At 44.7% G+C, this 25,711-nt stretch overlaps 1 non-coding gene across 1 annotated transcript; it reads left to right on the top strand.

Annotated features, from left to right (window-relative positions):
• Positions 1 to 841: 841 nt before the first annotated feature.
• Positions 842 to 979, top strand: LOC119937831. Its single transcript, XR_005454228.1, has one exon. It is a non-coding gene; the product is annotated as a small nucleolar RNA SNORA7 (small nucleolar RNA).
• Positions 980 to 25,711: the final 24,732 nt, after the last annotated feature.

Below are 25,711 nucleotides of genomic sequence, written 5' to 3'. Positions count from 1 at the left end.
TTTTCTTAAATGCCTACATTTCTTCCCACCTTATAACTAAAACATCCTATCAGCAGAGAACATCACAAATGGAGACAGGTTTAAACCCAAGTCCTTAATTAAAACAAAACAAAGGAAAAGAGACCTCTTTGAAAATGGAATGGGGGTGATTGAACAAAGAATTACAAATTCCCCGAGTTGGAAGAGTCTTCATAAGGTTATCTTTTCCGTCCCTCTTGTCTCTAGGAAAAAATGCCTCCCAAGTTATTCCAGAAAAACGAGCATCTTTTCTGGAGAAGGATATTCCTTAACCTACTTTGGAAGCCTGGGACATGATTGTCAGCATGCCGTCAAGAAGCAGCGTGGCTCAGTGGAAAGAGCCCGGGCTTTGGAGTCAAAGGTCATGGGTTCAAATCCCAGCTCCGCCAAATGTCAGCTGTGTGACTTTGGGCAAGTCACTTCACTTCTCTGGGCCTCAGTTACCTCATCTGTAAAATGGGGATTAAAGCTGTGAGCCCCCTGTGGGACAACCTGATCACCCTGTAACCTCCCCAGTGCTTAGAACAGTGCTTTGTACATAGTAAGCGCTTAATAAATGCTATTATTATTATAAGAAGTTCTACTTTGGATCTAACTTAAATCTGTTTTGCAAATTCAGTCCCCAGCTGGGATTCCGATAGAAGCGTGGTAAGAACTAGTGGACAGAGCACCGGGCTTGGGGCCAGAAGACCTGGGTTCTAATCCCACCTCTGCCACTTGCCTGCTGAGTGACCTTCAGCAAGTTGCTTATCTTCTTTGTGCCTGTTTCCTTATCAGAAAAAAGGGAATTAAATACCTATTGTCCTTCTTAGAGACTGTGAGCCCCCTCAGAGGGTCGCACCTGGAGAGCTTCCAGTTCTCTACCAGTCTCAGCTATGGGAGGGAGAGTCAAGCAGAGGCTTACTCATTCCATTCCTAGCTTGGGCAGTAGCTTGTGAGTGGAAGGCAATCTGCTACAAGTCAAAACTCCCCTATGCTGGGCAACAGGGGCATGGGAGGGAGTCAAGGGCGGAGACTTGAGTTGACTGCGCAGAAGGAGGCGATGGTAAACCACTTCCGGATTTTTTCCAAGAAAATTCCATGGATCCACTACCAGAACAATTGCAGATGGAGAGCAGGGTGTACTGGGAGAGATGTGTCCATGAACTAAGTGCTGGGGTAGATACAAGGTAAATGGGTTGGACACAGTCCCTGTCCCACATTGAGCTCCCAGTCTCAATCCCCATTTTACATATGAAGCAACTGAGGCACAGAGAAGCGAAGTGACTTGCCCAAGGTCACACAGCAGATAAGTAGTGGAGTGGCACATGTGCATGCATATATGAGCGTTTATGTTTATTTATCTATTCATTTATACTAATGTCGGTCTAAAAAAAATTGTGGTGTTTAAGCGCTTATTATGTGCCAGGCACTACATTAAGCACTGGAGTGGATGCAAGCAAATTGGTTTGGACACCGTCCCTGTTCTAGGTGGGGCTCACAGTCTCAATCCCCGTTCTCCAGATGAGGGAACTGAGGCCCAGAGAAGTGAAGTGACTTGCCTAAGGTCACACAGCAGACAAGTGGCAGAGCCAAGATTAGAAGCCATGACCTTTTGACTTCCAGGACAGTGCTCTATCTACTGAGCCGTGCTGCTTCCCAAGTCTAGACTGTGAGCTGGTTGTGGGCAGGGATGTGTCTGTTGTTATATTTTACCGTTCCAAGACAATAGTAGAGTGCTATGCACACAGTGCTCAATAAGTACGATTGAATAAATGGTGTGGGACCTGGTGAATACTACAATACAGGTCCTATTTATCATGGGGACCTCATCCACCAGGACTCATCTCTTGGCCCCCTTTTGGGAGAACTGGGTGTAATAATAATAATAATGGCATTTATTAAGTGCTTACTATGTGCAAAGCACTGTTCTAAGCACTGGGGAGGATACAAGGTGATCAGGTTGTCCCACGTGGGGCTCACAGTCTTCATCCCCATTTTACAGATGAAATAACTGAAACCCAGTGAAGTGATTTGCCCAAAGTCACACAGCTGACAGTTGGCAGAGTCAGGATTCGAACCCATGACCTCTGACTCCCAATCCCGGGCTCTTTCCACTGAGCCACGCTGCTTCTCTATGGTGCGCCCATGGTGAATCCATATTGTACCTGGGTTCTCCAGCCTCCAATCCCTCCCGCCCCCCCAGGTCTCACGTTAAACAACACATTTACTGGGCATACTGTAATACTATTTGTTGTATTTGTTAAGTGCTTACTATGTGTCAGTCACTGTACTAAGCCCTGGGATAGATGCAAGATAGGTTGGATACAGTCCATGGCCCACATGGGGCTCACAGCTTTCAGCCCCATTTTACAGATGGGGGTACTGAGGCACAGATAGGTGAAGTGACTTGACTAAGATCACACAGCAGACAGTAATAATAATAATAATTATGGTACTTGTTAAGCGCTTACTATGTGTCAGTCACTGTACTAAGCGCTGGGATAGATACAAGATGGGTTGGATACAGTCCATGGCCCACATGGGGCTCACAGCTTTCAGCCCCATTTTACAGATGGGGGTACTGAGGCACAGATAGGTGAAGTGACTTGCCTAAGATCACACAGCAGACAGTAATAATAATAATAATTATGGTACTTGTTAAGCGCTTACTATGTGTCAGTCACTGTACTAAGCGCTGGGGTAGACATAAGATAGGTTGGATACAGTCCATGTCCCACATGGGGCTCACAGCTTTCAGCCCCATTTTACAGATGGGGGTACTGAGGCACAGATAGGTGAAGTGACTTGCCTAAGATCACACAGCAGACAGTAATAATAATAATAATTATGGTACTTGTTAAGCCCTTACTTTGTGTCAGTCACTGTACTCAGCACTGGGGTAGATACAAGATAGGTTGGATACAGTCCATGTCCCACATGGGGCTCACAGTTTTCAGCCCCATTTTACAGATGGGGGTACGGAGGCACAGATAGGTGAAGTGACTTGCCTAAGGTCACACAGCAGACAGTAATAATAATAATAATTATGGTACTTGTTAAGCCCTTACTATGTGTCAGTCACTGTACTAAGCGCTGGGGTAGACACAAGATAGGTTGGATACAGTCCATGGCCCACATGGGGCTCACAGCTTTCAGGCCCATTTTACAGATGGGGGTACTGAGGCACAGATAGGTGAAGTGACTTGCCTAAGGTCACACAGCAGACAGTAATAATAATAACAATTATGGTACTTGTTAAGTGTTTACAAAGTGGCAAGCACTGTTCTAAGCACTGGGGTAGATGCAAGTTAGGTTGGACACAGTCCCTGTCCCACGTAGGGCTTACACTCTTGATCCCTATTTTTCAGATGAGGGAACTGAGGCCCAGAGAAGTGAAGTGACTTGCTCAAGGTCACACAGCAGACATATGGCGGAGCCAGGATTGGAACCCAGGTCCTTCTGACTCCCAGGCCTGAGCTCTAGTGAGCTGTATTTATTTATTTATTTATTTATTTAATTTATTTGTACATATCTATTCTATTTATTTTACTTTGTTAGTATGTTTGGTTTTGTTCTCTGTCTCCCCCTTTTAGACTGTGAGCCCACTGTTGGGTAGGGACTGTCTCTATATGTTGCCAATTTGTACTTCCCAAGCGCTTAGTACAGTGCTCTGCACATAGTAAGCGCTCAATAAATACGATTGATGATGATGATGATGATGGAAGCAGAGCTTCCTTGGCCTTGCCCGGACTGTGAATCATTCTGTTATGAATGGAGGGGAAAGCTTCTTATGGCTGTTTTCATTCATTCATTCAATCGTATTTATTGAGCGCTTACTGTGTGCAGAGCACTGTACTAAGTGCTTGGGAAGTACAAATTGGCAACATATAGAGACGGTCCCTACCCAACAACAGGCTCATAGTCTAGAAGACGGGCTGAGATTTCCACATCGATGATGTCATATAAGGTTAGGGATGACCTTTCCAGTCTCTCTGGGGTGGGTCTGATTTGAGGAGTTTGGATCGGAATGGAGGATTTTAGGTTTAGGTCCTTTGTGGCAGTGTGAAGACCCTATTACTCCCCATTACCCCATAACTAGCAACTTGCAGTTCCCCACCTTTTCTCCGCCCAGGCAACGAAGTTTTCACTGGGCGTGTTTTCAGATACCTCATCTTGTTTCCTTCAGGGATTCTAGAACATTTAAAATTACTAAAGAAAACAAAAAAACCCAACAGGATTGTCAGACAGATTGTAATTTATTTATAATAATAATAATGATGATGATGATGGCAATTGTTAAGCGCTTACTATGTGCAAAGCACTGTTCTGAGCGTTGCGAGATTCTCTGTATGAGGCGGCGGCGGAGAAGCGGCCGCTGTGCTTCCTCAGCCCCTCTCTTCCATCATTCATTCAATCGTCTTTATTGAGCGCTTACTGTGTGCAGAGCACTGTTCTAAGCGCTTGGGAAGTACAAATTGGCAACATATAGAGACGGTCCCTACCCAACAGCGGGTTCACAGTCTAGAAGTCGTCCATCGCAGGAGAGCGAAATGCTCTGCATTCCCTTGACCTCCTCCCTCTCTCCCTCACCAGCCGAGGAGGATACTCCCCTGTATTACCCTCCTACTCCCCTGTATCCTCTGTGCACCCCAGGCTGGGTATAAAACCTGCTGCTCTGCTTTCTTGGATCCACTTCACTGCGAAAGGTGAATGGGACATCCGACATTTCTAGCCTTCCCCCTCCGAGTGCTCCAACTCCCTTCCCTCCTCTCTGAACCCTGGAGGAGACCCCAGCCCATCCAGCTTTCCATCACCCTTTTAGGAATGAGAAAATCCCCTGCAGCTGGAGGCCTCGCAGAACCTCGGGAAAGCCAGAGGCTGTGTAGCCATTGCCGTAAACTCTCAATCATGAGGAAAAATTCTGCTACTTTAGCCAGCCAGTCAGTCAGTCGCATTTATTGAACGCTTACAGTGTGCAGAATACTATACCAACTGCTTGGGAGAGTATAATATAACTAGCGTGGCTCAGTGGAAAGAGTGTGGGCTTGGGAGTCAGAGGTCATGGGTTCGAATCCCACCTCCCCCACATGTCTGCTGTGTGACCTTAGGCAAGTCACTTCACTTCCCTGTGCCTCAGTTCCCTCATCTGTAAAATGGGGATTAAGACTGTGAGCCCCACATGGGACAACCTCATCTCCTTGTGTTCCCCCCAGCTCGTAGAACAGTGCTTTGCACATAGTAAGCGCTTAACAAATACCAACATTATTATTATTATTATTATATTATTATTATTAATAGACAAATTCCCTTCCCACAGTGAGCTTACACTCTTAAGGGGGAGACAGACATTAATATAAATAAACAACAGATTTGGTACGGACATTCTGTAAGGGTTGGGAGAGGGGGACTGTGGGGCTGAGTGACTTGTTTTAACTTTGTGCATTGTGTATGTCTTTATCCCTTATGACACTTAGTGTTTTTGTGTTTTATTACTCCCAGTGTGTCTGTTTCCAGTCTCCCCCAGTGCCCCCCACCACCTCGGCACTATCTACCAACTATAATCACAGCTCCTCGAGGCATTCAGTTAGTTGTATTTATTGAGCTCTTACCACATGCAGAAGACTGTACTAAGTGCTCATAAGAGTATAATAGGACAATGTAACAGACACATTCCCTGCTCACGATGAGTTTACAGTCTGGAGGCACAGAAGACTTGTCTAATTCTCCCTATGTATTCTCTCCCAGCACTTAGTATGGTAATAATGATTATGGTATTTATTAATAGCTTGCTAGGTGTCAGGCACTGTTCTATAGATACACGATAATAGGGTTGGAAACAGTCCTTGTCCTACATGGAGCTTACAGTCTTTTTCCCCAGATAAGGGGATAAACTGAGGCCCAGAAAAGTGAAGTGACTTGTCCAAGGTCACACAGCAGAGATGTGGCAGATCTGGGATTAGAATCCGTGACCTTCTGCTGTGCTCTATCTACTACTCCATATTGCTTCTCAAAGTAATTGTGGCTTTTGTTAAGCACTTACTATGTGTCAGACACTGTACTAAGTGCTGAAATAATCTTCTCATCCCTGGATTTAGGCTTGAACCACCATCCTTTCAGATAATAGCCAAACAGGCTAACAGGTTGAGCCACAGAGGCTTTACTTGTACATATTTACTATTCTATTTATTTTGTTAAGAATGTGCATATAGCTATAATTCTATTTGTTCTGACAATTTTGACACCTGTCAACATGTTTTGTTTTGTTGTCTGTCTCCCCCTTCTAGACTGTGAGCCCATTGTTGGGTAGGGACCATCTCTATCTGTTGCCGACTTGTACTTCCCAAGCGCTTAGTCCAGTGCTCTGCACACAGTAAGCGCTCAATAAATACAATTGAATGAATGAGTGAATGAATGAACCGACTGATCAGGGCTTTTAATAAATACTACTGCTATTACTACTAGGGAATGTGTCTATTGTCATATTTTACTCTCCCAATTGCTTAGTACAGTGCTCTGCACATAGTAAGCGTTACACAAATACAATTGAATGAATTACTACTACTACTAGAGAAGCAGCATGGCTCAGTGGAAAGAGCACAGGCTTTGGAGTCAGAGGTCATGGGTTCATATCCCGACTCTGTCACTTGTCAGCTGTGTGACTTTGGGCAAGTCACTTAACTTCTCTGTGCCTGTTACCTCATCTGTAAAATGGAAATTAAAACTGTGAGCCCCCCGTGGGACAACCTGATCATCTTGTAACCTCCCCAGCGCTTAGAACAGTGCTTTGCACATAGTAAGCGCTTAACAAATACCATCATCATTATTATTATTACTACTATTACTGTCAATTTTCTTGTTAAAAGGCAATATATGATTAATGCGATTTTTCAGCATCGTCACAAGATGGCAGAAGAGACAAGCGAATCTGCCGTGACTCAAATGGTTTTTTGTGGAACCCTGAAAATCTGAGAATTCCCTAGTGCTGGCATAAACCAGAGATATTCACAATCCCTGGAAGAACATAATGCTAAATCAAGAACATTAAAAAATGGGAAAAAAAAAAATTTTGGGGAATAAAAATGAAATCCAAGAAAAGAAATTAGAAAACTAGGGGAATGAAAACCCTGGGGGCAAACGTCTAATATCAGACCTCCTGAGGTGAGTTTGCGGTAACATAGGGATCCTTCGTTATTCCAAAAATGATTGAAATTTGAAGAAGTAGGATGGCATTCATTTATGCTGCAGGCCTCCTTTGCTTCAAATCCCCACTCCCTAGTTGACTTTGAGCCCAAGTCAACAGACCCGAAACCTTTGCAAATGAAATTTGATGTGGGGAGGGAGTTTGTGACACACAGGTGATGACATTCAGACACCCAGTCAGTCCATGGTTAAGGTGCTGGCAGCATTAATCAGCTTGAGGTTTTGGCTTTGCCTAGTCTGGAGATTAGGACAGGGATATGAAATGTGACGATGAGAAACAAAGCAATAAAGGAGGTTGAAATCTTTTAGTGTTTGGGAAGACTAGGCTCCAATGACGAGAGATGCACTAAGGAAATATGGAGAGGAATTAGGCCGAGCCAATTCCATCAAGGAATAAGCATTTTCCATCAATTTTCATCAAGGAATAAGAATTTTCCAAGGGGTGAAGGTTAGGCCAAGAACCTGCAAACTCATTTTTACCCAATGCCTATTTTTTTCCTCATCTACTGTCCTCTCAGGAACCAAGGGCCTTGATAGAAGGGGAGATTTAAGAGAGCCATGAGAAAGGCCCTAGGAGTGCCCTGGGGGAACACAATTATGAGAGCAAATAGGAAAAAAAAAAATATCTTTTTTCTACACCCAACGGCCTAGATCCTAAAATCAATGAGGTCAAGTTCAAAAGAATTTGGAATGGGGAGGAGTAAATCTTAAAAATGAGTCTTCAGATTGCACATCACAGGATGGGGTTCCAACTTGCAAAGAGGGGAAAAAGAATAGATGGGAGCTACAGCGTGCCTAGTGGGAACAGCCCAGGACTGGAAGTCAGGAGATAGGGGTTCTAATTCTGACTCCGCCACTTGCCTATAGTGTGCCTTTGGACAAATCACTTGAATATCCTGTGGCTCAGTTTCTTCATCCTGTAAAATTGACAGCATATCCCTGTTTTCTCTCCTACTTAGGATGTGAGTCTCCTATAGGATAGGGACTATGTCTGAACTGATTATCCTGTGATAACCTCAGTGATTGGCACATAGTAAACATTTAAGAAATACCACAGTTATCGTTATTATTATTATTATAGTCACATTCTCATGCACACGCACATCATATCTGACATACAGACTGAAACTTTATTTTCATATATATTAGCAGATGAGGAAACTGAGGCACAGAGCAGTACAGTGATTTTTCCCAAGGTCACACAATCAGTCAATGGTATTTATTGAGGGCTTAGTATCTACACAGCACTATACAAAGCATCTATGAGAGTACAATGCAGTAGAGTTGGTAGACATGATCCCTGGCCATAAGGAGCTTACAGTAGAGCAAGGGACACAGACATTAAAATAAACTGAAGATAGAGGAAATGGCCGAATATAAGGATATGTACATTCATTCATTCATTCAATCGTATTTATTGAGCACTTACTGTGTGCAGAGCACTGTATTAAGCGCTTGGGAAGTCCAAGTCGGCAACATATAGAGATGGTCCCTACCCAACAGCGCGCTCACAGTCTAGAAGGGGGAGATAGACAACAAAACAAAACATATAAACCCCCCCAAAAAATAGAATAAATATGTACAAGTAAAATAGAGTAATAAATATGTACAAACGTATATACATATATACAGGTGCTGTGGGGAGGGGAAGGAGGTAAGGCCGGGGGGATGGGGAGGGGAGGAGGGGGAGAGGAAGGAGGGGGCTCAGTCTGGGAAGGCCTTCTGGAGGAGGTGAGCTCTCCGTAGTACATAGGTGCTGGGGGTGGGACTCAGTCAATCGTATTTATTGAGCATTTACTGTGTGCAAAGCACTGTACTAAGTGCTTGGGGGAGTACAATATAAAAATAAACAGACACGTTCCCTGCTCACAATGAACTTACAGTCATTGCCTACTTAGAAAGGAGGAAGAATAGGGTGGGAGGGCTTAGTCAGGGAAGACTTCTTGCAGGGGATGTGACTTTAGGAGGGTTATGAAGGTGGGGAGAGTGGCAGTCTTTCAGATATGAAGGGGGAAGGAGTTCCAGGTAGAAAGGAGGATGTGGGCAAGGGGTCATTGGAAGAGACTCACGTGTGGAGAGTAGGTTCATTCATTCATTCATTCAATCATATTTATTGAGTGCTTACTGTGTGCAGAGAACTGTACTAAGTGCTTGTGAACTACAAGTTGGCAACATATAAAAATGTCCTTACCCAACAACGGGCTCACAGTCTAGAAGGGCGATATAGACAACAAAACAAAACATGTGTGGCTCAGTGGAATGAGCATGGGCTGTCATGTGTTCAAATCCCAGCTCTGCCAATTGTCAGCTGTGTGGCTTTGGGCACTTCACTTCTCTGTGCCTCAGTCACCTCATCTGTAAAATGGGGATGAAAACTGTGAGCCCCCCAGGGGACAACCTGATCACCTTGCAACCTCTCCAGTGCTTAGAACAGTGCTTTGCACATAGTAAGTGCTTAATAAATGCCATTATTATTATTATTATTATATAGACAGGTGTCAAAGTTGTCAGAACAAATAGATTTAAAGCTATATGCACATCATTAACAAAATAAATAGAATAGTAAATATGTACAAGTAAAATAGAGTAATAAATCTGTACAAATATATATATGTATACAAGAGCTATGGGGAAGGGAAGGAGGTAGGGTGGGGGGGGATGGGGAGGAGGAGAGGAAAAAGAGGGCTTAGTGTGGGAAGGCCTCCTGGAGGAGGTGAGCTCTCAGTAGGGCTTTGAAGGGAGGAAGAGAGCTAGCTTGGCGGATGGGTGGAGGGAGGGCATTCCAGGCCAGGGGAAGGAGGTGGGCTGGGGGTCGATGGCGGGAAAGGTGAGAACACAGCCCAGTGAGGAGATTAGTGTCAGAGGAGCGGAGGGTGCGGGCTGGGCTGGAGAAGGAGAGAAGGGAGGTGAGATAGGAGGGGGCGAGGTGATGGACAGCCTTGAAGTTGAGAGTGAGGAGTTTTTGCTTGATTCATAGGTTGACAGGCAGCCACTGGAGATTTTTGAGGAGGGGAGTAACATACCCAGAGCGTTTCTGCACAAAGATGATCCGGGCAGCAGAGTGAAGTATAGACTGAAGCAGGGAGAGACAGGAGGATGGGAGATCGGAGAGGAGGCTGATGCAGTAATCCAGTCGGGATAGGATGACAGATTGAACCAGCAATCAGTTTGGATGGAGAGGAAAGGGCAGATCTTGGTGATGCTGTGGAGGTGGGACTGGCAGGTTTTTGGTGATGGATTGGATGTGTGGACACTAGGTTGGCATTAGAGAAGCAAAGTGTAAGGGTTGGGTTGTAGTGGAAGAGGAGTAAGGAAAGGTTAAGGACTGGAGAGGTGCAAGAGAGATTTTATATAGATATTTCTATAGATATAGAAATTTCTTTGCTGAAATTGGTGGCAAGGTCACTGCAAGAAAGTGGTGAAGTTGGGACTAGAATCTGGCCATTCTAACTGCTGGTCTCGGGCTCTTTCTGGGATGACTTATTCTCTCATTCTCTGTCCCTGGTAGAACCATTGTTCTTTTGCTGCCTGCTGCTTGTGAGGCAACCTCCTATTGCCTATGAGGGCAGGATGATGATGATAATAATAATAATAACAATAATGATAATAACAGTGGTATTTGCTAGGTGCTATGTTCTGAGTTTGTTATAAATGCTGGGGTGGACACAATAATCAATCAGTCTTATTTATTGAATGCTTACTGGGAGCTTGGGAGAGTACAATATAACATAACAAAACAGTAATATATAACAATATAATATAGAGAAGCAATGGGGCTTAATGGAAAGAGCACGGGCTTGGAAGTCAGAGGACATGGGTTCTAATCCCAGCTCTACCACTTGTCTGCTGTGTGACCTTGGACAAGCCACTTAACTTCTCTGTGCCTCAGTTACCTTATCCATAAAATGGGGATTAAGACTGTGAGCCCCAAGTGGGACAACCGGATTACCTTGTATCTACCCCAGCACTTAAAATACTGCTTGGCACATAGTAAGTGTTTAACAAATTCCATTATTATTATTATTATTATTATTATTATAGAGTGGGTAGACACCTTCCCTGCCCACAAGGAGCTTAAAGTCTAGAGATGGATACAGACATATGTAAATAAATATATTGTAGATATGGACATAAGTGCTGTAGGACTGAGGGAAGGATACATAAAGGGAACAAATACAAATGCAAGGATGACATAGTTGAGAGTGGGAGAGAGGAAATGAGAGCTAAGTTGGAGAAGGCCTCTGGGAGGAGATGTGTTTTAAATAAGACTTTGAAGATGGGGAGAGTGATTTGAAAAAGGATGGGAGTTCCAGGCCAGAGGCAGGATGTGAATAAAGGGTCGGCAGTGAGATAAATGAGATCTAAGGTACCGTGAGTAGGTTGGAAATAGAGAAGCCAAATGTGTGGGCTCGATTGTAATAGAAGAGCAGCAAGGTAAGGTAAGAGGGGGCTAGGTGACTGAGTGTCTATGGTAAGGACTTTCTGTTTGATGTGGAGGTGTACGGGCAACCATTTGTTGTTGAAAGTAGCGGATCAGATACATCCCAGTCCTACAAACTCTGCTGTTGCCATGGTGATGTAGAGGGTTTTTTTTCTTCCCCCTCCACTCTGTGGCCTTAAGTAATCTCTAATGAGTCAAGTCTTTGATCATCCTGGTGTTTTAGGTCACCTAGTAACTATAATCAATCAATTGTATCCATTAAGTATTTGTTTTATGCGGAACACTGTATTAAGTACTTGGGAGAAAAAATAAAATTTGTAGACATGATCCCTGCCCTTCTGTAGCAATAATAATGATGACATTTGTTAAGTGCTTACTATGTGCAAGGCACTGTTCTAAGTGCTGGGGAGGGTACAAGGTGATCAGGTTGCCCCTCATGGGACTTACAGTCTAAATCCCCATGTTTTTTTTTACAGATAAGGTAACTAAGGCAAAGAGAAGTGAAGTGACTTGCCCAAAGTCACACAGCTGACAAGCGGCAGAGCTGGGATTTGAACCCATGACCTCTGACTCCCAAGCCCTTGCTCTTTCCCCTGAGCCTCGCTGCTTCTCATAGCTTAATAATAATAACAATAATGTTGGTATTTGTTAAGCGCTTACTATGTGCCTAGCACTGTTTTAAGCGCTGGGGGGGGGGGGGCGGGGGGGGTACAAGGTGATCAGGTTGTCCCACGTGGGACTCACAGTCTTAATCCCCATTTTACAGATGAGGGAACTGAGGCCCAGAGAAGTGAAGTAACTTGCCCAAAGTCACACAGCTGACAAGTGGCAGAGCCAGGATTAGAACCCATGACCTCTGACTCCCAAACCCGGGCTCTTTCCAGTGAGCCACACTGCTTACAGACTAGCAGCCCTTATGTGCCACTTTCTTGTTTTGCACTTTCCAAGTGCTTAGTACAATGGGCCCAGTCTAGAGGGGGATACAGACATTAATATGAATAAATAAATTACAGCTACGTAAATAAGTGCTTTGGGACTAGGAGAGAGGATGAGTAAAGGGAGCAAGTCAGGGCGACCCAGAAGGGAGTGGAAGAAAAGGAAAACAGGACTTAGTCAAGGAAGGCCTCTTGACGGAGATGTGCCTTCAGGAAAGCTTTGAAGGAGGGAGAGTAATCGTCTATTGGATATGAAGAGGGAGGGCATTCCAGGCCAGAGGCAGGGCATGGACAAGAGCTCTCTGGCGAGATAGATGAGATCGAGACTGTGACTGTGATAAGACTGTGAGCCTCCCCGTGGGCAACCTGATCACCTTGTAACCGCCCCATCACTTAGAACAGCGCTTTGCACATAGTAAGTGCTTAATAAATGCCATCATTATTATTATTATCAAGGTACAGTGGGTAGGTTGGCATGAGAGGAGTGAAGTGTGCCACCAGGGTTGTAGTAGGAAAGTGTGAGGTAGGAGGGGTCAAGGTGATAGACTGTTTTTAAGCCGACGGTAAGGAGTTTCTGTTTGATGTGAAGGTCAATGGACAACCACTGGAGGTTCTTGAGGAGTGGGGAGACATGGACAGAACATTCTTGTTAAAAATGATCTGGGCAGCTGAGTGAAGGATGGGATGAAGTGAAGTGGGGAGAGACAGGAGGCAGACAGGTTAGCAAGGAGGCTGTGTTCCAAGGCGACCCTGGGGTACCGGCCCTGTCAAGGTCAAAAACTACCTCGTGACCACCTAAGCCAGCAGGCAGAACTTGGGAGTGAGGGTGGGATACCACCCCCACGACCAAATCTGCTAGAATGACGGCCCAAGCCGGGAATACAGAAGGTGTCCCTCACCCCTGTGCCAATCAAATCAAGTATGGAGGACAGGGGAGGGCAGAGATTTGATAGACAGGCTGGAAGCTGGAATGGCCTAGGAGCACAGGTGATAAATACCTGTTGCCTATGACCTTCAGGGCCAGAACACTGGGACACGCAGCAGAAGGAGGAGCAGCAGCGGCAGCGGCCCACGTGTCTTTCTCTGCCCAGAAGGCCAGATGCCCGCTCTGCAACCAGAAGCAACACACTGAGGCAAGGGCCACAGGATGGGTGAGTGTCTTGTGGGTGGGACCCAGGTGCCCCGCTGCAGATGGGGATCATAAGTGGATTCCTCCCAAGTAAGGAGAGCACATGGTGGGTGCTAGCTGCCCACCACGTGCACGGATAATGGAATGGATTCTTCCAGTGTGGAAAGTGGGAAGTGCACATGGGTGAGAGCTAGCTGCCTCACCCACGCGCGATTAATGTATGATTGCGTTCCTCCCGTTAGGGAAGCTCGAATATTGCTAATTGATTACATTCCTCCTGAGAGGGAAGCTCAATCCATTGTGCCTAAACAACTAAATAATTCAATTTGCCTCACGGAATAAATTTTATATAAAACTCAGGCTTTCCATCCCCGGCCTCTCTCTCTCTCTCTCGCCTCGCCGATTACTGAACGAACCTGTCCCCGGACGATGGGTGACAGGCTGATACATTAATCAAGGTGAGATTTGTTCATTCATTCAATTGAAGGATGGGATAGGCTAGGATAAGTGCTTGGATTAAAGTGGTAGCAGTTTGGATTGGGAGGGAAGGATGTATTTTAATAATAATAATAATGATAGCATTTGTTAAGCGCTTACTATGCGCAAAGCACTTTTCTAAACGCTGGGGGGGATACAAGGTGATCACGTTGTCCCACATGGGGCTCACAGTCTTAATCCCCCATTTTAAAGATGAGGTAACCGAGGCTCAGAGAAGTTAAGTGACTTGCCCAAGGCCACAGAACGGACACGTGAGGGAGCCAGGATTAGAACCCATGACCTCTGACTCCCAAGCCTGTGATCTTTCCACTGAGCCATGCTCCTTCTATTGATGATGTGGAGGTTGAAGCAATAGGATTTAGTGATAGATTGACTACATGGGTTGAGTGACAGAGAGGAGTCAAGGATAATGCCAAGATTATGGGTCTGTGAGACAGGAAGGATGGTGGTGCTGTCTACAGGGAAGGGAAAGTCAGGGGAAGGACAGGTTTGGGTGGGAAGATAAGGTGTTCTGTCTTGGACATCTTAAGCTTGTGGTGACTGCAGGACATCCAAATAGAGCTGTCTTGAAAGCAGGAGGAATTGCGAGACTATCTTCCCTGTCTCACAAAACTTGGCAAAGTCAGTCCATCATAAAATCTTGTCACTTCTACTTTCACAAGGGGAATCCTCCCCTTTCTTCTCCATCCAAACTGTTTCCATGTTAATCCAAGCTTATCCTGTCCTGCCCTGAGCACTCCGTCAGCCTCCTCACTGACCTCCCTTCCTCCTGTCTTTCCTCACTCTATAGTCCATGTTTCACTCTTCTGCCCAGATCATTAAAAAAAAAAATGCTTAGTCCATGTCATCCTGATCCCACAGAGGGCTCACATTCTTAAACTGATGATGGCAGAAGAACCAGGACAGAGATAATGTAAGAATTTCAATCAATCAATCAGTAGTCATTGATGAGTGTTTACTAAGTGCTTAGTACAGTGCTCTGCACATAGATCTCTCATCCTTTTGTCTCTCCCCACTTCAGTCTATACTTCACACTTTTGCCCAGATCATCTCTGTGCAGAATCGCTCTGGGCATGTTTCTCCCCTCCTCAAATATCTCAAGTGACTGCCTGTCAACCTACGCATCAAGCAAAAACTCCTCACTCTTGGCTTCAAGGCTTTCCATCACTTCGCCCCCGTGGCTCAGTGGAAAGAGCCCGGGCTTTGGAGTCAGAGGTCATGGGTTCAAATCCCAGCTCTGCCAATTGTCAGCTGTGTGACTTTAGGCAAGTCACTTAATTTCTCTGTGCCTCAGTTACCTCATCTGTAAAGTGGGGATTAAGACTGTGAGCCCCTGGTGGGACAATCTGATCACCTTTTAACCTCCCCAGCACTTAGAAGAGTGCTTTGCTGCTTTGCACACAGTAAGCGCTTGATAAATGCCATTATTATTATTATTATTATTATTATTATTACCTCACCTCCCTTTTCTCCTTCTACAACTCAGCCTGCACCCTCCGCTCCTCTGCCGCTAACCTCCTCACTGTGCCTCGTTCTTACCTGTCCCACCGTCAACCCCCGGCCCACATCCTCCCCCTGGCCTGGAATGCCCTCCCTCCGCACATCCGCCAAGCTAGCTCTCTTCCTCCCTTCAAAGCCCTACTGAGAGCTCACCTCCTCAAAGGGGCCTTCCCAGACTGAGCCCCCTTTTTCCTCTCCTCCTCCCCACCACCTCCACCCTACCTCCTTCCCCTCCCCACAGCACCTGTATATATGTTTGTACAGATTTATTACTCTATTTATTTTACTTGTACATATTTACTATTCTATTTATTTTGTTAACGATGTGCATCTAGCTTTACTTCTATTTATTCTGACTTGACACCTGTCCATATATTTTGTTTTGTTGTCTGTCTCCCCATTCTAGACCGTGAGTCCACTGTTGGGTAGGGACCGTCTCTAGATGTTGCCAACTTGTACTTTCCAAGTGCTTAGTACAGTGCTCTGTGCACAGTAAGTGCTCAATAAATATCATTGAATGAATGAATGAATAGTAAGTGCTCTATAAATGCCATTGATTGATTGATTACTATGTGCAGAGCACTGTACTAAGCACTTGGGAGATTACAGTATAGCAGAGTTAGCAGATGTGTTCCCTGGACATAAATGAGTTTACAGTATAGAATGAGGAGATAGACATTATTATTATTATTTGTGATAATTATTATTAGTAATAATAACAATGGTATTTGTCAAGCGCTTACTCCGTGCCAAGCACTGTTCTCAGCACTGTGGTAGATACAGGGTAATCAGGTTGTCCCACGTGGGGCTCACACTTTTAATTCCCATTTTACAGATGAGGTAACTGAGGCACAGAGAAGTTAAGTGACTTGCCCAAGGTCACACAGCATGCAAGTGGCGGAGCTGGGTCTAGAACCCACGACCTCCGACTCCCAAGCCCGGGCTCTTTCCACTAAGCCACGCTGCTTCTCTATAAATGAATATGTAATTTGTAATATATAATTTAAGTGTATGTACATAAGTATAGCCAAAAGAAGTCATCAACAGCAACAGTCTCCTCCCCCTCCACTCCGTTAATGATGGCATTTATTGAGTGCTTACTATGTGCAAAGCACTGTTCTAAGCGCTGGAGCACTGTTCACTTTTGATAGTAAGAGGTAGAGGAGATAAGCAGCGTGGGCTAGTGGTAAGAGCAGAATCAGATGCCATAGGTTCTGATCCTAGCTCTTTCACTCGACTTGCTGTGTGACTGGTCAAATCACATGACTTATCTGTGCCTCACTTTTCTCATCAGTAAAATGAGGATGAAATATTTTGTTTTCTCTCCCCTTAGGCTGTCAGCCATACTTGGAACAGGGACTGTGTTTGACCCGATTATGTTGTAACTACTCCTGTTCTTGGCATATGGAAAGCACTTTATGAATATTATTATTACACTTACCCAGTGCTCAGGGTTCTCCTCCACTCAAAATAAGTAGTTGATAAATAGAACAATAGCATTAGACAATATCGGTAATAATGTTGACCTACAGGTTCCTGCTATGAAAATTAAACAATGGCCCATAAACCCAGGACTAAAAGAGTTAAAGGTATTCTTAATGAAAACTGGCAAGCCTAAAAGAAAGAGTAACCACCAGTTCTGCATCTCAACTAGGCTGAAATTAAAGGTGCTGGGAACCAAGCATTTAGAATTTAAAATTCCCTCCCAGTCTCCCTTCCTTCCTTCCTCCCAGTGAATGACAGAACCCAAGGTCTCTTATCCCTCAGGGCTAATATATTCTGACTGGCTCACCTTAGCACGCAAAATCATGTGCTGCCGTAGGCTTCAAAAGTCTCACATTATTTTAATTTATTGAAATGATTTGTCTACTCTTTCTCATGCTGTTAGGAGTCCCCAAGGCTTCATGGCAAAGAGCAATTAAAGGAAAGAAAGAAAAAGGAGACTCTCTGTGGCATCTGAACGGCCAGGGGAATTGATTTCTCCTCCCCGCCTCCATCATGAAGTGCCAATCAAGTGTGGTTTGTGCCCACCTCCGATGAAGGCCTGGCTGGGTTCCGGGGGAGTTATTAGGGTCTTGTTAGGGTCTTCTTCCCTCCTACTATTGGCTTGGTGGAGTTTCTCTTCAGTCAGCTCCCAAAATCCAATGAACCTTTGTCAGCCTTGGCCCGTTGACAACTTCCATCCCCTCTTCTCCATCAGTCTCTCCTATGGTCAGAGTACTGAGTGCTCATCCAATTTACAGCTTTCCTGGTTTTTCCCAACAGAACATTCTCAGGAATCGTTGGCCTTCTGCTCCAGTGCAGCTCTGGCCAAGCCTTTTTTTTTTTTGGTATTTGCTAAAGCTCTTACTATGGACCACAATCCACTTCAATTCACCATTTATTCTGAACCCTCTGCTTTTTCTGTCTGCTGTATTATTTTTAGAAGTCAGATGTCAAGGAGGATCAAGCTACAGTCAGTTTGGACTGCAAAATTATCCCATAAAATCTTAAAGACCATTTTATATACTGCAGAGAAGCATCGTGGCCTAGTGGAAAGAGGACAGGCCTAGGAGTAAGAGGACTGGAGCTCTAATCCTGTCTCTAATGTTTACCTGCTGTGTGACCTTAGGCAATAATAATAATAATAATAATAATAATAGCATTTGTTAAGCGCTTACTATGTGCAGAGCACTGTTCTAAGCGCTGGGGGGTTACAAGGTGATCAAGTTGTCCCACGTTGGGCTCACAGTCTTAATCCCCATTTTACAGATGAGGGAACTGAGGCCCAGAGAAGTGAAGCGACTTGCCCAAGGTCACACAGCAGACATGTGGGGGAGTCGGGATTCGAACCCATGACCTCTGACCCCAAAGCCCGGGCTCTTTCCGCTGAGCCACGCTGCAAGTCACTTGACTTCTGTGTGCCTCCGTTCCCTTGTCAGCAAAATGGGGATACGATACTTCTTCTCCCTCTTAAACTGTGAACACATATTAGATCTGATTATCTTGTGTCTACCTCAATTCTTGGTACCTAGTAAGCACTTAGCAAATATTATCATTATTATTATATCTTAATGGTATTTATTAAGTGGTTTGTCCCACATGGGGCTCATAGTCTAAATTTCCATTTTACAGATGAGGCCACTGAGACACAGAGAAGTAAAGTGACTTGTCCAAGGTCACACGGCCAAGTGGAAAAGCCGGGATTAGAACCCTGATCCCCCGACTCCCATGATCAAGCTGTTTCCACAAGGCCATGCTGCTTCTCAGTGATTATATAATATAATGATGTACTATTCATATCACTCAATTATCAATTAGTGCTGAGCATCATATTAAGCTCTGCAGAGAGCGCAACAGTCCAAAATACACATTCCCTGCTCTCAAGGAGTTTACAGTTTAAGGGGGGACCCAGCCAAAAGTTAATTATAGAGGGTGAAAACTGGAGGAAGACCAAGGAGTTCAAAGAAGCTGTGTGATCAGAGAAGCAGTGTGGTTCAGTGGAAAGAGCACTGGCTTTGGAGTCAGAGGTCATGGGTTCAAATCCATGCTCTGCCAATTGGGCAAGTCACTTAACTTCCCTGTGACTCAGTTACCTCAGTTGCCTCATCTGTAAAATGGGGATTAATAATAATAATAATAATGGTATTTGTTAAGCATTTACTATGTGCAAAGCACTGTTCTAAGTGCTGGGGAGGATACAAGGTGATCAGGTTGTCCCACGGGGGGCTCACAGTCTTCATCCCCATTTTACAAATGAGGTAACTGAGGCACAGAGAAGCAAAGTGACTTGCCCAAGATCACACAAATGACAATTGGCGGAGCCAGGATTTGAACCCATGATTAAGACTGTGAGCCCCCCGTGAGACAACCTGATCACCTTGTAATCTCCCCAGTGCTTAGAACAGTGCTTTGCACATAGTAAGCGCTTAATAAATGCCATTATTATTATTATTATTCAAACACATCAGGATGAAACCATTGAATAAATGCACATAGCACTCAATGTCCAAATCCTTATACTCTGCCATTTCCCCTATCTGCAAATTACTTAAATGTCTGTTTCCTCTATCAATCAACCATCGAGGATACGATACATATGATACAAATCAATCGTATTTGTTGAGCATTTACTATGTGCATAACACTGTACTAAGCACTTGGGAGAGTACAATACAAGAACTAACAGACCATTCCCTGCCCAAAACTAGCCTACAGTCAAGAGGGAGAAACAGACACTAATATGAATAGATAAGCAAGCTATAACATATGGTTTAAAGATATGTACATAATTGCTGTGGGGTTGGAGGAGGGCTGAATGTTCTCTGTCCGAAGGTCACAGATAGAAGGTCACAGAAGGGAGAGTGAGGGCTTAATGGGGGAAGGCTTCCTGGAGAAGGTGTGATCTTAATAATTCTTTGAAAGTGGAAAGAGCGATTGTCTGGAATATATAAAGGGGAAGTAGTTCCAGGTTTGGGGGAGGATATGGGAAAGGGATCAATTTGGCTACTATGTTTGGTTTTGTTCTCTGTCTCCCCCTTTTAGACTGTGAGCCCACTGTTGGGTAGGGACTGTCTCTATATGTTGCCAATTTGTACTTCCCAAGTGCTTAGTACAGTGCTCTGCACATAGTAAGCGCTCAATAAATACGATTGATGATGATGATGATGATGATTGGAGCACAGTCAGTAAGCTGGCACTAGAGGAGTGGAGTGTGTTGGCTGGGCTGTAGTAAGATATTAGTGAAGTGAGGTAGGATGGGGTGAGCTGAATGAGAGTTTTAAAGTCTACGGTAAGGAGTGTCTGTTGATGTGGCAGTGGATGGGCAGCCGGTTAAGGTTCTTGAGGCATGGAGAGACACAAACAGAACTTTTTTGTTGATAAATGATTCATACAGCAGAGTGAAGTATGGATTGCAGTGGGGAGAGACAGGAGGCAAGGGGTTGGTGAAGAGACAGATAAATAATGGTGGCATTTGTTAAGCACTTACTATGTGCCAAGCACTGTTCTAAGGCTGGGGGAGATACAAGGTAATCAGGTTGTCCCACGTGGGGCTCATATTCTTAATCTCCATTTTACAGTTTTGGTAACTGAAGCACAGAAGTTAAGTGACTTGCCCAAAGTCACACAGTTGACAAGTGGCGGAGCTGGGATTTGAACCCATGACCTCTGACTCCCAAGCACATGCTCTTTCCACTGAGCCAAACTGCTTCCTTGGTAGATGCAGTAGTCAAGGTGGAATAGGATAAGTACTTGTATCAGCATGGTTGCAGTTTGGATAGTGAGGAAAGGGTGGATTTTAGCAATGTTGTGAAGGTAGAATTGACAGGATTTGGTGACTGATTGAATCCCGTTGTTGGGTAGGGACCATCTCTATATGTTTTGCGACTTGTACTTCCCAAGCGCTTAGTACAGTACTCTGCACACAGTAAGCGCTCAATAAATATGATTGAATGAAGGACTATTGGTTGAATGAGACAAATGATTCCAGGATAAGTGCTAGGTTATGGACTTGTGAGGTAGAGAGGATAGTGGTCTTTATACAGTGATGGGAAAGACAGGGGGAGAACAGGGTTTGGGTGGGAAGATAGGCAGTTCGGTTCTGGACATGTTTAATTTGAGGTGTTGGTGGGACATCCAACTAGTTAGGTCTTGAAGGCAGGAGGAAATGTGAGATGGCAGGAAAGGAGAGAGGTCAGGGCTGGAGATGTAGATATAATAATAATAATAATGGTATTTGTTAAGCACTTACTATGTGCAAAGAACTGTTCTAAGTGCTGGGGGGATACAAGGTGATCAGGTTGTCCCATGTGGGGCTCACAGTCTTGAGAAGCAGTGTGGCTCAGTGGAAAGAGCCCGGGCTTTGGAGTCAGAGGTCATGAGTTCAAATCCTGGCTCCACCACTTGTCAGCTGTGTGACTTTGGGCAAGTCACTTCACTTCTCTGTGCCTCAGTTACCTCATCTGTAAAATGGGAATTAAGACTGTGAGCCCCACGAGGGACAATCACCTTGTAACCTCCCCAGCTCTTAGAACAGTGCTTTGCACATAGTAAGCACTTAATAAATGCTATCATTATTAAGCCCCGTTTTACAGAGGAGGAAACTAGGCACAGAGAAGTTAAGTGGCTTCCCCAAAGTCACACAGCTGACAAGTGGCGGAGCTGGGATTAGAACCCACGACCCCTGACTCCCAAGCCTGGTCTCTTTCCACTGAGCCACGCTGCTTCTCACCCAATCTGATGACCCAACTACAGTTGGGAATCAACTGTATAGAGATGGTAATTGAAGCCATAGAAGCAACGAATGAGTTCTCCAAGGGAGTGGGTGTAGAAGCAAAATAGAAGGGGAACCAGAACTGAGCCTTAAGGGAGCCCTTGTGTCAGAGGATGGTAGGCAGATGAGGAGCTAGCAGAAACAACTGAGAAGGAGCAGAGAGAGAGAGATAGGAGGAGAACCGAGAGAGGACTGTGCCAATGAATCATTCATTCACTCATTCAATCATATTTATTGAGTGCTTACTGTGTGCACAGCACTGTACTAAACTCTTGAGAAGTACAAATCGGCAACATACAGAGATGGTCCCTACCCAACAACGGGCTCACAGTCTAGAATCCAAGCCGGGATAAAGTTTCAAGAAGGGAGTTATCTACAGTGTCCTAGGCATCTTAGAGGTCTAGGAGGATTAGGGTGAAGTTAAGGCCGTCAGATTGGGCGAGAAGAAGATTACTGGTTACCCTCGAGAGGGCTGTTTCTGTGGAGTGAAGGAGGTAGAAGCCGGATTGAAGGGGATCTAGCAGAGAATTGGAGGATAGGAAGTGGAGACAGCTGATATAACAACTCTCTTTTAAATAGTTTGCAGGGAAATGGTAGGAAGGAGATGGAGTGATAACTGGAGAGAGCTGTGGGGTCAAGGGAGGATTTTTTAGGATAGGGGAGACATAAGCATGTTTGAAAACAGTAGGGAGGAAGCTGTAGGAAAGTGAATAGTTGAAGATGTCAGTTAAGGAGGGAAGAAGGGAGAAGGCAAGTGTTTTAAGTGCTCAGCGCTTAGAACAGTGCTCTGCACATAGTAAGCACTTAATAAATGCCATTATTATTATTATTATTGTTAATAATAATAATAAAAAGGAATCAAAGGATGGAGTCAGAAGACCCGATGGAGGGATAGATTTAGAAAGGAGGCGAGATAATTAATCTTGAGTTACTGCAGGGAATATAGGGGGAGTGAAACAGGGTGGAAGAGGAGGGGGCAATTAGAGAGGAACAGGGGAGATTTTAGGGAGAACATTCCTGATTGTTTTGATTTTATTGATGAACTTTTTGGCCAGTTCATTAGGGGAAAGAGATGGCGGGACAGGAAGACAGGAGGCGTGAGGAAGGAGTTAAATGTCTGGAAAAGTTGGTGGGGGCACTGGGTATAGGACTGAATTAGAAAGGGGAAGTACTGAGAAGCAGAGTGGCTCAGTGGAAAGAGCCCGGGCTTTGGAGTCAGAGGTCATGGGTTCAAATCCCACCTCTGCCACTTGTCAGCTGTGTGACTTTGGGCAAGTCATTTCACTTCTCTGGGCCTCAGTTCCCTCATCTGTAAAATGGGGATGAAGACTGGGAACCCCACATGGGACAACCTGACCACCTTGTAACCTCCCCAGTGCTTAGAACAGTGCTTTGCACATAGTAAGTGCTCAATAAATGCCATCGTTATTATTATTATTACTGTTTTTGACAGTGAAGAGGACCAAACTGAAGCAGATAAGAATGAATTTAAGGTAGATAAGGTCAGAGAGTTGTCTGGATTTCTTCCAACAACAGTCCTTGGCTCAGGCACAGAAGCGGAGGATGCGGACTGTGGAGCTGATCCAGGGTTGTGGGTTAGTGATACAAAGGTGGTGGAGGGACAGGGGAGAAAGGGAGTTCAGGTCAATGGGGAGGGAGGTGTTGAGTGTGTCGATTTGTGTAACAGGAGAAGGTAGTTTGGATGTGGAGAGCAAAAAGGGTAGGATAACTGTAGAATACTGGAGGGGGTCAAAAGAATGGAGGCCTCTGAGGGGGAAAAGGACAGATTTGCAGGGGATGGGTGCATGGGAAAGAAAGCAGGTGAGGAGGTGGTGTTCAGAGGAATTTCAATCTCCTTGTGGGCAGGGATCATATCTGCCAATTCTATTTTATTGCACTCTACCAAATGCTTAGTTCAGCACTCTGCAGGCAGTAAACACTCAGTAAATTCCACTGTTTGATTGAAATGCACAGATGAGCATGTAAATAAAAAATACACCTATGGGCACAAGGGCTGTGGATATAAACAAAAATAATCATGGTACTTGTTAAGTGCTTACTGTGAGCCAAGCACTGGGGTAGATGCAAGATAATCCAGTTGGGCACAGGCCCCATCCTACATTCTAAGTAGGAGAGAGTAGGATTTTATCCCCATTTTGCAGATGAAGAAACTGAAGCACTGAGAATTTAAATTACTTGCCCAAATCACACAACAGACAAGTGGCAGAAGTGGGTTTACAACCAGGTCCTCTGATTCCCAGGTCTGTGCTTTTTCCATTAGGGCTACATACAAATAAGTATTGGGTTGATGTGAATGGGTGTTGCAAGTTAAATGGGGGAAGGCTTTTTGAAGCGGCAGGATTTTAAGATGGCTTTGAAGATGAGGAGAATTGTGGCCTGGCAGATTCAGTGCCAGAAGAAGTCTCCGGCTGGAGTTATCAGTATGAATGAGGATTGCTGGACAGGAGAATTGGGAGTCAAGTTCAATTAGGAGGTGAGCTGGGAAGGACCGAAGAGTGTAAGCGAATCCAGTCTAAGCCCTAATTTCCTCTTCTCTCACTCTCTTCTGCATCGCCCTTGCACTTGGATTTGCTCCATTTTTTCACCCCTCCCTCAGCCCCATTGCACTTATGTACATATCTGTGATTTATTTATTTCTACTGATGTCTGTCTCTCCATCTAAACTACGCTCGTTGTGGGCAGGGAAAGTGTCTACCACCTCTGCTGTGTCATACTCTTCCAAATGCTGAGTACAGTGTTCTGCACATGGTAAACACTCAATAAATATGATTACTGTATCAGTCTTGTTGCTGACCTCCCAGGTTCCCATCTCTCCAGACTCCAATCCATATTTCTCTCTGCTGCCCAGATCATTTTTCTTCAAAAACATTCAGCCCATGTTTCCGCACTCCTCAAGAACCTCCAGTGGTTGCCCATCCACCTCCACATCAGACAAAACCTCCTCAACACTGTCTTTAAAGTGCTCCATCACCTTGAACCCTTCTACCTCACCACTCTCCTAATACAACCCAGCCCACATACTTCGCTCCCCTAATGCCAAACTTCTCAGTGTACCTCGATCTTGTCTATCTTACTTTATTTTATTTTATTTATTTAAGTTTATTTTACTTGTACATATTTACTATTCTATTTTATTATGTTAATGATGTGCATCTAGCTTTACTTCTATTTATTCTGATGACTTGAAACCTGTTCACATGTTTTGTTTTGTTGTCTGTCTCCCCCTTCTAGACTGTGAGCCCATTGTTGGGTAGGGACCGTCTCTATATGTTGCCAACTTGTACTTCCCAAGTGCTTAGTACAGTGCTCTGCACACAGTGAGTGCTCAATAAATACAATTGAATGAATGAATGAATGAATCTTGCCGCCAACCTCTCACCTATGTCCTGCCTCCGGGACTGGAATGCCCTCCCTCTTACCTGACAGACAGTTACTCTCCCCACCTTCAAAGCCTTATTGAAGGTACATCTCCCTCAAGATGCCTTCCTTGACTAAGCCTTCCTTTTCTCTTCTCTCACTCTTTTCTGCATCACCTTGACTTGCTCCCTTTATTCATTCCCTCTCCCAGCCCCTCAGCACTTATGTGCACATCTTTAATTTAATTCATTTATATCAATGTCTGTCTCCCTCTCTAGATTGTAAGGTTGTTGTGGTCAGGGAATCTGTCAGTTATATTGTTTCATCATACTCTCTCAAGTGCTTAGTATAGTGCTCTGCAAACAGTTATGCTCAAT

This window comes from Tachyglossus aculeatus, chromosome 1 (assembly GCF_015852505.1).
Source record: "Tachyglossus aculeatus isolate mTacAcu1 chromosome 1, mTacAcu1.pri, whole genome shotgun sequence".
Taxonomy (NCBI): Eukaryota; Metazoa; Chordata; class Mammalia; order Monotremata; family Tachyglossidae; genus Tachyglossus; species Tachyglossus aculeatus.
The sequence above is the reverse complement of the archived record's forward strand: the minus strand, read 5'-3'. Positions and strand labels throughout refer to the sequence as shown.